The sequence below is a fragment of the Diospyros lotus genome, chromosome 5 (genome assembly GCF_014633365.1).
Source record: "Diospyros lotus cultivar Yz01 chromosome 5, ASM1463336v1, whole genome shotgun sequence".
NCBI classification, from domain to species: Eukaryota; Viridiplantae; Streptophyta; class Magnoliopsida; order Ericales; family Ebenaceae; genus Diospyros; species Diospyros lotus.
Window position 1 is genome coordinate 36,876,238 of NC_068342.1, and position 12,199 is coordinate 36,888,436.

The following is a 12,199-nucleotide window of genomic DNA, read 5'->3' on the forward strand; positions in this document are numbered from 1 at the left end:
GGAATTGAAAAAAAAAAAAAAAAAAATCCTTGGATTGCTCGTCCGAGCCCAAACGGTGGAAGAGCCAGAAAGGCTGATTCTCTTCCAATTAGTTAGATCGCCTTTGCTCTATCTTCGCTTCGTCATCACTCCATTGTTGTCTTTGTCATCTTTAAGTATTCTTCTTCTCTAGCTCTGATCAAGGAGATGTTCTCTTTGTATTTTAGTTTTTAATTTTGAGTGCTTATTTTTAGATTATTAAAAACATGTTCTTTTTATTTGTAGCGTTTTTTGTGTTTTAAAAATTTTAAGCGTGTTTGTGATAAAAACAACCAAAATGACTTTTTGTTGTTTTTTTTTTTAAATATAAAAATAAATACATTTTTATTATTTTAAAAAGATTAAAAACTGAAGAGGGGCTGAAAACAATAAAAAAAAAAACATGGGCTAAGTAGTTGCCTTTCTCCATTGTATTCGTCCTCGTCGTTCTTGGAAGCATTGACAGGTTCATCTTCGTCTTCATACACTCAAATCTCTGTTCTTCCAATCATCTAAAAAATTATTTGGGTTTTGTTGTCTGTGGACCTGATTTGGTATGTATTGGGTTCTGATATGGCACGAACAGTAAGCATGATATGGATAAAATATTATATTTTTTAATAATTCAGGGAGTCCCATATATATAAAGTCATTAAGATATTATGATTAACTTTTCTGTTTACTTTTAATTAACTTTTCAACTAAACATGACCTAAAATATTAATTGGAGGATCATAAACATGAACACAAGGGATCAAAAATCATATTTTGTAATAGTTCAAAAAGCTCTAAATATATTTTGCTTTAATAAAATAATTATATTTTATATCATGTTTAGAAATTTTTTAAATCAAATTTTATATAATGATTATAAGGTAAATCATACTAAAAATTACAAAACTTTTCTATTATGATCACTAAATTTTAATTCTTTACAATGTGATTTATAATCTTTGAAATCTTTTGAAATGTGAAATCATCTTTGAAATCTTTTGTAATGTGATCACATTTCAAATTTTTCGACAAGCTCTCTACCGGAGTTAGTGGCGTGGTGCTAATGTAGTTACCCGAAAAATCTCACATGCCAACCATGCGATGAAAATCAATGAAATTTTGCCATGTGTCACTACAACCCTTAAAAAACCCTTCTCTCTCTCTCCCTATATTTGTCGTCGATGACTCTTTCCTTTCTCCATCGTCGTTCGCCTTCGATGTAGCTGTCGTCGTTGCCATCGAAGTCTCCATCATCGTTCGTCGCCATTACAGCCGCGACTGCCAATGCCTCCATCGTCGTTCGAACCCACTGTCGCTGTCAACAACTTCTTCCCTTCTCCATCGCAAATGGTGAAGGTAAGGAAGAAATATATGGTTTACTAGATGGCTGCGAAATAAATAAATCAAAAGAAACTGTTTCTGAAGCAGGGACTTATCTAAATGTATGTGACGAGAAAGTAGAATTGCCACGTCGATTGATCCAAGATGACGCTCCTACAAATGGATTCCAAGACAAGGTAGAACCCCCAATTAGCTTGGAGAAGGAGACGGAAAATTTTTTGGGAAACAAATTAAACAGAGAAAGCGAACGACGATAGAGAATGGGAGAAGTGGGCGGCGGCAACAGTGGGTTCGAATGGCAATGGAGGCGTTGATGGCGGTGGCGGCTGCTGCGTTAGAGGCGAATGACGATGGAGGTGTCAGTGGCGGCAGCGACTGCAACGACGGTAACAATGGGTTGTAACGGCAATGGAGAAGAGGAGTCGTCACCTGTAACATCCCGCATCGAGCAATAGGAAGGACCGGAACAACTTACCCTGATGGACCTACACGAACTTCCCAGGGGGGTCACCCATCCCTGGATTACCCCAGGTTAAGCACGCTTAACTTGGGAGTTCTTTGCCAACATTCAGCCCAAAAGGTATCCAGCTGGTGTTGTTTCCTTTCTTACACTATCCTCGATATATACTAACTTCTCTGGGCTCTCGGGGTATTACATTCTCCCCCCCTTAAACACATGACGTCCCCGTCATGTGACCTTACAACTGGTCCCAGACCTTCTCCCCTTGGGGCTGCCATCCTAGAAGCCTGCCAGAAGCCGCTCCTTGTACAGGCCCTCAAGCCCCGGCGCCACTCCCCGCCCTCATCGGACCGCCTTCGCCAAGGGTCGGCTCTGATACCACCTGTAACATCCCGCATCGAGCAATAGGAAGGACCGGAACAACTTACCCTGATGGACCTACACGAACTTCCCAGGGGGGTCACCCATCCCTGGATTACCCCAGGTTAAGCACGCTTAACTTGGGAGTTCTTTGCCAACATTCAGCCCAAAAGGTATCCAGCTGGTGTTGTTTCCTTTCTTACACTATCCTCGATATATACTAACTTCTCTGGGCTCTCGGGGTATTACAACCAGCGGCAAATACAAAGACACAGAAAAGTGGGGATTAGTGTTTTTGGGGTGTAGTGAGACGCGGCAATATTTCATTGGTTTTCATTACACAATCAGCATGTGAGGTTTTTTGGGTTGGCACCTCAGTGCCACATCACCAACCAACTTCGAAAGAGGATTGGCTGAAAAATTTAGATTGCGTTCTCTTTACTTTTCAATTTTCAGTTTTGAATTTTGAATTATTTTTAATTTTCTATTTTGATAGTCTGTTTTTAAAAAATTAAAAATACGTTCTCTTTGTCATTTTAAAAAATTATTTCTCAAAATAGAAAATTAGAAAACGCGTTCTCTTTGAAATTTTGAAAATATTTTTTTAATGATATTTTATTTAATAAATTTAATTATTTAATAAATTAGAAATATTTAATGTTAATATATTATTAAAAAAATATACATTTTAAAGTTAATGAATTTTGTAATATTTTTTCTATTATAATAACAAAATATGAATAAATAAATGTGTTTTGAGTTTAAAGTTTGTTTTGAATGAAAACACTCAAAACAACTTTTTATTATTTTGAGTTTTTTTTATAATTTATTTTTTTATTTTCTAAAATACATTTTTAAAAACAACAAAGAGAACGTGTTTTCATTATTTTAGAAAATTAAAAATTAAAAATAATTTGAAAACAACAAAAAGAACGCAGTCTTAAAATGTGATCATATTACAAAAAAAAAAAATTCAAAGATTAGTGATCTAATTACAAAGAATTAAAGTTTAGTGACCATAATAAAAAAAAAAGAGGCTATTAGCACGAAAAAAATTAACATTTTTGCATTTTTACTGTTTTATCTAAAAATTTCAATTTTAGTAATAAGGTCTCAATTTGATCAATTAATTATAATTTTATCCACAATCTAGATTCAATTCAAGTGGCATGTGCACCTGGCATGCCATCTTGCAATTTAAATGGCCTTCATATATACACATGTAAAAAAATAAAAATAAATAGAATGATGTTATATTTAACATCTATATATATGTTATATATATATATTTACATAGAGGGAATGAAGGTAAGCGGAGGACATCAATGGTGACAACGATGGCCTGGAGGTTGATTTGGAAGGAGGCCAATCTAGAATCTAGAATCTTAATGACTAATTGCTAACATTGATGGGGCTGACTTAAGCAACCGACAGTAAAAGTGAGGCGGCTGGCAAAGGACGTTATCGGCTAATAAGAGCAAATGGTTTTCAATCATTTTCTGTGAGATGGCCCTGAGTAGGAGAAAACCCAGATCGGTGGTCGGTCTAGCTTCCAAATTGGTTGTCATCGCCATGAGCTGGAGGAAACCCAGATCAATTGACACCGTTGTAGCCGTCGCCATTACCGTCTTCCACTTGCTTCCTTTTTCTCTGTGTGTATATATATATGTTATATATATAATATTATTTTATTTTTTTATTTTTTACACGTGTGCATGTATGGCCCACTTAAAATATTTTAAAATGTCAGGTGACGTGCCACGTCAGCGAGTGCATATGCCTTTCGAATTAGATCCGAATCGTGAATAAAATTACAACTACTCAATCAAATCGGAATCTTATTATCAAAATTAAAATTTTTAAATAAAATTATAAAAATATGAAAATATTTAGAACACCAAAATTTTGTGATCTTTTAGTGTGATTTACAACCCCCACCCCCAACACACACATTATATATCTAAACTTTCTTTTGTTTGATTGAGTGCGGATTTGAGAAATGTAAATGGGCACTAGGATTTGGCAGGTCCGCATGCCATGTTAATAATGCTGTGAAATTATTAAGCGAGGCTCCTTTCCCACGCACAAAAACCTGGCGCTGCCCGCTGGCAGCAGCTGGGTTTTGGTTCAGTTTTTGTACGTATAATACATTAATACATGTGGGTCAGATTCTGTATATAAGAGCAAGTATTTTATTTCTCGTCTACACTGCCTTGTTAGTCATTGAATACCGATTTGAGTAGATATGTCAGAGCGCCTAAATGTTATGTTGTTAGTCTTTAATTTATAATTGAAAAAGGAAATGTTGCATAATACACTAACCATGAATAAAAAATAAAAATAAAATAAATGTATGCAGGTTGACGATTAAAAATACATTCAAAAACTAAAATAATAATATAAAAGATACAAGAAACCAAAATGATTTATTAGGACATTTCTAGAATAACCAAGAATAGTCCAACATCTTCTAGGTAAGGTACCCTTAGAATCCTTTGGGGCTCCTTGTTCCTTAAGACTGCAATGCATCATTTCTATGCCATCTTTATGTAGCTCCCATGCCAATCTGCCCAACATGTGGGTGTTGCATATGCAGACCCTTATGCAGCAATCATGGCCTTCACTTGGCCCCGTGTTTCACCAGCCTTCCTAGCTGCTTCATCAAGGAGCGCCATTAGGGTCTCGCGATTCTTAGCCATAGCAACACCAATCTCCTGTCTTGTATCCTTGCCATCTTTGGATGCACCCATGGAAGCTCCTCGACGGATCATGTGAGATAAGTACCACTTAAAATATTTTAATGAAATTTAATTCTTAAAACATTCAAACTGGTATTTCAACTGCCAAAAATTTTATAGTGACTATCAGTGTCGTATCTGAAATTTTGGAACCCTGAGTCAAAATGTAAAAATGGGCCCCGAATCATAATATACATTCAAATTTTATTTTTCATAATAAAATATAAAAAAAATATTTATACCATATCAGAATAAAATCGAAAATTTTCTAATTGATCAATTAAAAACTACTCTCCTTGTAGTTTTGAAAGAAAAAATATCAATCAAATTTACATAATCAAGTTGTTCGGGCATTTTTTCTCAATAAATACATAAAATCCTAGTTACTCATAACCTATTACCAGAGATTCTAGTTAATCATGATTGAGTTTATAAATTTAAATTATCAAATAAAATAGAAATAATTAAACCCAATTAAATATGTTTGTTGGGTCTTGATTTCAAACTATAAAATTAAATTGTTGGAGAATGGAGAGTGAAAGAAAAAAGAGAGAATTGTCAGAGAAATTATTGCGTTCTACAGATTTTTTTGGAGGTAGGGAGAGATTTATATGGGAGTAAAATGGTCATTTTGATACAGAGATAAAATAGAAAATCTCTTTTCAAATTTATGAGCCTCTAAATTGACATATTTTATGGACCTTAGATAATGGACTCTTTAATTTCCCTATAGATCCAAGCCTGGTGACTACTACAACATTCATAAATTGACTTTGTATAAAGATACCAACTACACTCATAAGTTGACTTTGTGTAAAGATACCAACTACAGGAGATAACAATTATCCCTACAAGAAATTTCATGAAGTCGACTATTCACTGTTACGTTGTTTTTTGTGATATGTTTCGATATTTTAAATATTTTAGTTACTAAACCTCTATCTTTTTATACAATCTATGCACCATTGGAAAACTTACTCGACCAACTATGATATAGCCAAATTTCATTTTATTTTGTGAAAGTTTGATCATCTTAAGTTAGATTCAAAGTCAATTAATCTAATCAAGCAACTACACCCCACTTTTTTATTAGATCAAACATATCTTTTCATATAAAACTCAAACGGACATGAAATCGGATTTTACATCATGTGATAAGTTAGAAACAAGACCTATTTTCACATCATGTGAAAATTTTCCACAATTTTACATGTTATCTACAATTCCCAACAATCCGCCAAAATAGACTAAATTGCAACAATGTTCTATTTTTGGACTGTTTAGATAGGTTGCATAAGAAAATTTGTAATTAAATGTAAAAAAAATCTTTTTTCAATGATTATTGCGCCAAAAGTTTGGCAAATTGTAGTTTTTAAGAATAATATAATACAATGCACATCATTACACTTTTAATCATTACATTTAAGTCCCAAACAGTAGCATCACGTGGCATTCAAATACTAAATACATTAAACTATAATTGATAGTCTTCTAATGAGATTTATACTCAAAATACCCTTGTGAGCATCTAAAAATGATGGAGATGCAATCATACTTTTGCAAACTTAGCAAGTCCAAACACAAAATATGAAATGCAACACCAAACTTTATTCTCACATTTTTAAGGTCCTTATGATTAAGGATATCTTATCATTGAATCGATGAACATCCCTACCATTAAGTATCAACGTTTTGAAGGTTTCTTGCATTGATCTTATGTCAACGATCACTCCTACTCACAAGTATTAACATCTTAAGACTCCAAGTACAAATATAAATTTTTCAATAACAATAACGTTCAATGGTCATTTTTGTCTAAGATCTCAAGTGCATAACCCTAACATGCCCTCATGACATTTACATAAAATAAAGCCGTAAAATGCACTCAACAAGCAAACTCACATGTCATGCCAATGATGCTCTATGCATTATGAGAAGAGGAGAATTGAAACTTGTTAACCTTTCATTCAATGAGCCCTCACCTTGGGGAGGGAAGATTCAACTCCAAGCTCTGTTCTTGTTGGCCAAGTCTACTTGTATCATAGTTTCGATCAATGATTTGGTCTCTTCTTGGCCTCTTAGAGACTTTGTGTTGTACTTACTGTTAGGGATACAGAGAGTATAGATGCGTACGTAATACAAAAATGACTTGCTTGATATAAGAAAGTAGTTCTAACCCGTTACAGTACAGGAACATAAACTACAATATTTATCTTCAGACCACAGCAGCTGAATACAGATATAAACAATAATAGACACTTCTTGATAGCAACAACTTGAACTTATAAATAACAACAATATGTGAACAATAGAAGATGTTACCAGACCAAACAGCCAAGCGAAGAAAACAATTGAACAGCAATGCTTGCAACTGGAACAACAAGGAATCAGGAACTAGTTTCTGGAACATGGAAGAGACAGGAACAAAGGTAGGTCGAGTCGCGCTTTGCGCTGTCCTGAAGACAGTTAGCGCCCTGCACCGGCAGCAAGCAGACTAAGGCGACTGTCTCAGCAGGATGAAACGACCTCTTCGGTGAACGACAGCCACGAACAACCGAAGCTAGCAGAACTCAAGACGGGCTTGCTCTCAATGAAGAAAACTCAAGATGAGAGGCAAAACTTGAGAAGAGAGAACAACTTGAAAGCTTGTGGAGAAATGGAAAACTTCACACACAAAAATGAGCCAACACAACCAATATATATAGGCACCCCATAAACTTAGCAATGAAGGAAACTTGGAGACCAATCTAATTTAAAAGAACTTGGGGGCCAAGTATTTCTAGAAGACCTTGGGGGCTAAGGAAATCTAGAACACCTTGGGGACCAAGCAAGAAAAGAAAATAAAAATAAAGATAAAAAACCACACACACACACACTCACTTCTAACAATCCCCCACATGAGTGTGTGTGCTCAAAAAATTATCAAAACGACATGAATTCACTGAGAGCAAATAGACAAGTTATGCATCAACAAGGTGTCTTTTGGACTTGAACCTTCCTTAGTGAATGTCTATCGAATTTACCGAAGAAATAGTGAGACTAGCTCTTGAACTATCCTTTTGAAGGTAAATCGAGACAATAGACATCACACACAACATGTCTTAACCCATTGAGTTCTATACGATTGTGTCCATTTTGGTCCTGGACAGCATCCTGGATTTCATGAGAGCTCTAGAGAACCCAAGCCATTGAACAGTTCTCATAGAAGCGACCCCACTTCTACTCTCATATAGGGAAGCATTGACTAAGAGTACCCTGTCACTACTCCTCTCATATCAAGATATCAACCTTCCCTTTAACATCGACAGGACACACTCTTCAATTTCTGAAACATGGGGAGAAACTAAAAGTTTCATAGTGTGTCAACTATGACTTATTCCAGCCAGTTGGCCAATTTAACCTAGATCTTGGGATCTCCAGTCAACTAGGTTTGGTTACCACCGGAAAAGTCATTTAAAAGGCTTTAACCCCATTCCCTTCGATGTAAATTTGACTTGCTCACGAGTCACTCCTTTCGTCAAAGGATCAGTTAGATTTTCTTTCGATTTTACATAATCAATGGAAATTATTCCATTTGTGAGCAACTCTCTGACAGTGTTATGCCTGCGCCTAATGTGTCTTGACTTTCCTTTGTAGACACTGTTCTTAGCCCTCATTGAGGCAGCTAAGTTGTCACAATATATGCAAATGGCGTTAACAGGCTTTGGCCATAATGGAATGTCTTCGAGGAAATGGCGAAGCCACTCAGCTTCTTCGCCTGCTTTGTCTAGAGCTATAAACTCTGACTCCATGGTTGACCGTGCTATACACGTCTGCTTTGAAGACTTCCACGACACAGCAGCACCACCTAGGGTGAACATATACCCACTGGTTGATTTAGTCTCTAAGCTATCGGAGATCCAATTAGCATCACTAAATCCTTCTAGTACATGTGGATATTTTGTATATTGCAATCCATAGTCCAGGGTGTACTTCAAGTACCTAAGTACCCTGACCAATGCACCCCAATGGTCATGCCCAGGATTGCTCGTGTATCTCGCTAGTCAACATGTCACTTCGATTCGTGCCCATTATCAACATGTCATCCACATACAGGCACACAATGACACATTCTTGGTTTATGTTTTTCACATAAACACATTTATCACACTCATTTATCTTAAATCCATTTGACAGCATTGTGTGATCAAACTTCTCATGCCATTGTTTAGGCGCCTGTTTCAACCCGTAAAGAGACTTTACTAGTTTACAAACTTTCATTTCATGTCCCTTTACAACAAACCCTTCAGGTTGTTCCATGTAGACTTTTTCTTCTAAATCTCCATTCAGGAATGCTGTTTTTACATCCATTTGATGTATCTCCAAGTTGTGTAACGCTGCAATAGCAATCAGTATCCTGATAGACGTGATTCTCGTCACTGGAGAATACGTGTCAAAGAAGTCTTGTCCTTCTTTTTGACGATAGCCTTTAGCTACCAACCGAGCTTTGTACTTATCAATAGTACCATCAGCTTTTAATTTCTTTCTGAAAATCCATCTGCACCCAACTGGTTTACACCCAGGTGGCAAATTGACCAATACCCAAGTATTGTTTTGCAAGATGGAATCCATTTCACTATTAATAGCCTCTTTCCAATAAGGAGCATCAGGAGATGACATTGCATCACCATATGTTTGCGGCTCATTTTCTAACACAAAGGTTAGGAAATCTGGGCCAAAGGAAGAGGCCTTCCTTGCCCTTTTGCTTCTTCGAGGCTCGATGTCAATTTTCTGCCCATCTTGGCCTTTTGAAGAACTTGCTTCATGAGTTCTCTTAGAACCACTTGCACATGTTTATCTCCTTTAAAAGGGAAGATGTTCTCAAAGAACTCCACTTCTATAGATTCCAGAACAGTATTAACATTAATGTCAGGAATTTCTGACTTTATTACCAGGAACCTATAGGCAGCACTATGCGAGGCATAGCCTATAAAGACACAATCAATGGTTTTTGGACCAAGTTTAGTTCTCTTAGGTAAAGGAACCTGCACCTTGGCCAAACACCCTTACACTTTCAGGATTTTGTAAGAGGGTTGTCTACTATTCCACACTTCATAAGGCGACTTGCCAGACTTCTTATGTGGAATGCTATTTAATATAAAGTTTGCAGTAAGCAACGCTTCCCCCCACAAATTATGGGGTAAACCCGAACTATTTAACATGCAATTTATCATGTCCTTCAAAGTTCGGTTCTTCCTTTCAGCTACACCATTTTGTTGTGGTGTATAAGGTGCTGTCGTCTGATGGATTATACCATGAGATTCACAAAACTCAGATAGAGCCGATGATTCATACTCACCACCCCTATCTGATCTAAGCACCTTAATTTTCTTTCCCAGTTGATTTTCAACTTCTGCCTTAAATGTTTTAAAAACATCAAAGGTCTCATCTTTACTACGTAGTAAATATACATAGCAATATTTACTGCAGTCGTCAATAAATGTGACAAAATAATTCTTTCCACCTCTAGTGGGAGTACTTTTCATGTCACAAACGTCACTGTGAATTAGGTCGAGTAATTCACTATTCCTTTCCACAGATGGAAACGGCTTTCTTGTAAACTTTGATTCAACACAAACTTCGCATTTGTGTCCCTTATCAATGTTAAAACTAGGTAATAACCCTAGATTAACCATTCTTTGGAGGGAACGATAATTGACATGTCCTAATCTTGAATGCCAAACATCACACGACTCAACAATATAAGTAGAAGAGTCATTCTTATTAATCTTCTTAGGCACTTGGGCCTGTACATTCAACTTGAACATGCCATCATCTAGATATCCTCGACCCACATACATTCCCCCTTTGGTAAGAGTAAATTTATCAGATTCAAAAACGAGTTTAAACCCATTTTTGTTCAATAGTGTTCCAGATACCAGATTCTTTCGAATCTCAGGCACATGCCATACATCTGTGAGGGTCAGGATCTTCCCAGATATCCACTTTAGCAGTACCTTGCCCTTGCCTTCCACAGTCGAGGCTGCGGCATTTCCTATGTACACCTTTTCGGTGCCATCCATTTTCTCATTTGTCGAGAACAAGGATCTATCCTTGCAAATGTGCTTTGAAGCACCTGTATCGATCCACCAGCCTTTGGCGTTATCAATCATGCAAACTTCAGTGATGACTACAACGAGCTCATCATCTTCCACCATATTGGCATAAGAAGGCTTAGACTTGCGCTGGTTGCTACCAGAGCTTTGACCCTTCTTGTGTCTACAATCCATAGCCCTATGGCCTGTCTTACCGCACACCCAACAGGTGCCTTGAATGCGTTTGTTGGTAATAGACTTCTTCGGACCCAGCGATCCGCTTACTCTCTTACCTTGTTGCTTCTTAGGCTGAGATTTGAGAGCCTCAGCTAAGTGAGCCTTAGCTTCAAATCTGTCTGAGACTTTATCTCTTTTGCGATTGTCTTCTTCAATACGAAGACGAAGAGCCAGATCTTCCATAGACAGCTCCTTGCGCTTGTGCTTGAGATAGTTTTTGAAATCCTTCCATGAAGGTGGCAGCTTCTCAATCACAGCAGCAACTTGGAATAGCTCATTGATGACCAATCCCTCGCTATGCAAATCACTAATGATGATTTGCAGGTCCTCCATCTGGTTGACTACCAATTTGGTATCAACCATCTTGTAATCCAGGAACTTACCTACTAGAAATTTCTTGGTGCCAGCATCCTCAAGCTTATATTTCTTTTCCAAGGTCTCCCACAATTGCTTGGAAGTAGCATACGCTGTGCAGTAAACATTATACAGCGGGTCGGCCAAGCCACTCAGAATATAATTTTTACAAAGAAAATCTGAGTGCATCCATGCCTCCCTCGCAGCCACAGTTTCTGTTGTCATATTCTCCTCCGAGACAACGGGGCAATCCTCTTTGAGGATGTGGGCTAGATTCAGTGTGGTCAGATAGAATAACATCTTCTATTGCCACCTTTTAAAATCTTCACCATTAAATGGTGGTGGCTTTTCCACATGTGGGGTTGGCTTGGTCACGGCTGAACCGAGCCCTTGCATAGAAGCTGTTGCAGAAACAGCGGCAGTTGGTGGGCGTAGACCCGGGACAGCAACAGGGGGCGGGTTTGACCCCGAGGCAACACCAGCAGTAGCAGCACCGGAACCATCAGCAGGAATAGGGGCATCCATCTTTCCTAGACTCTCTTACTAACTGTCTTCAGATTGTTAGGGATACAGAGAGTATAGATGCGTACGTAATACAAAAATGACTTGCTTGATATAAGAAA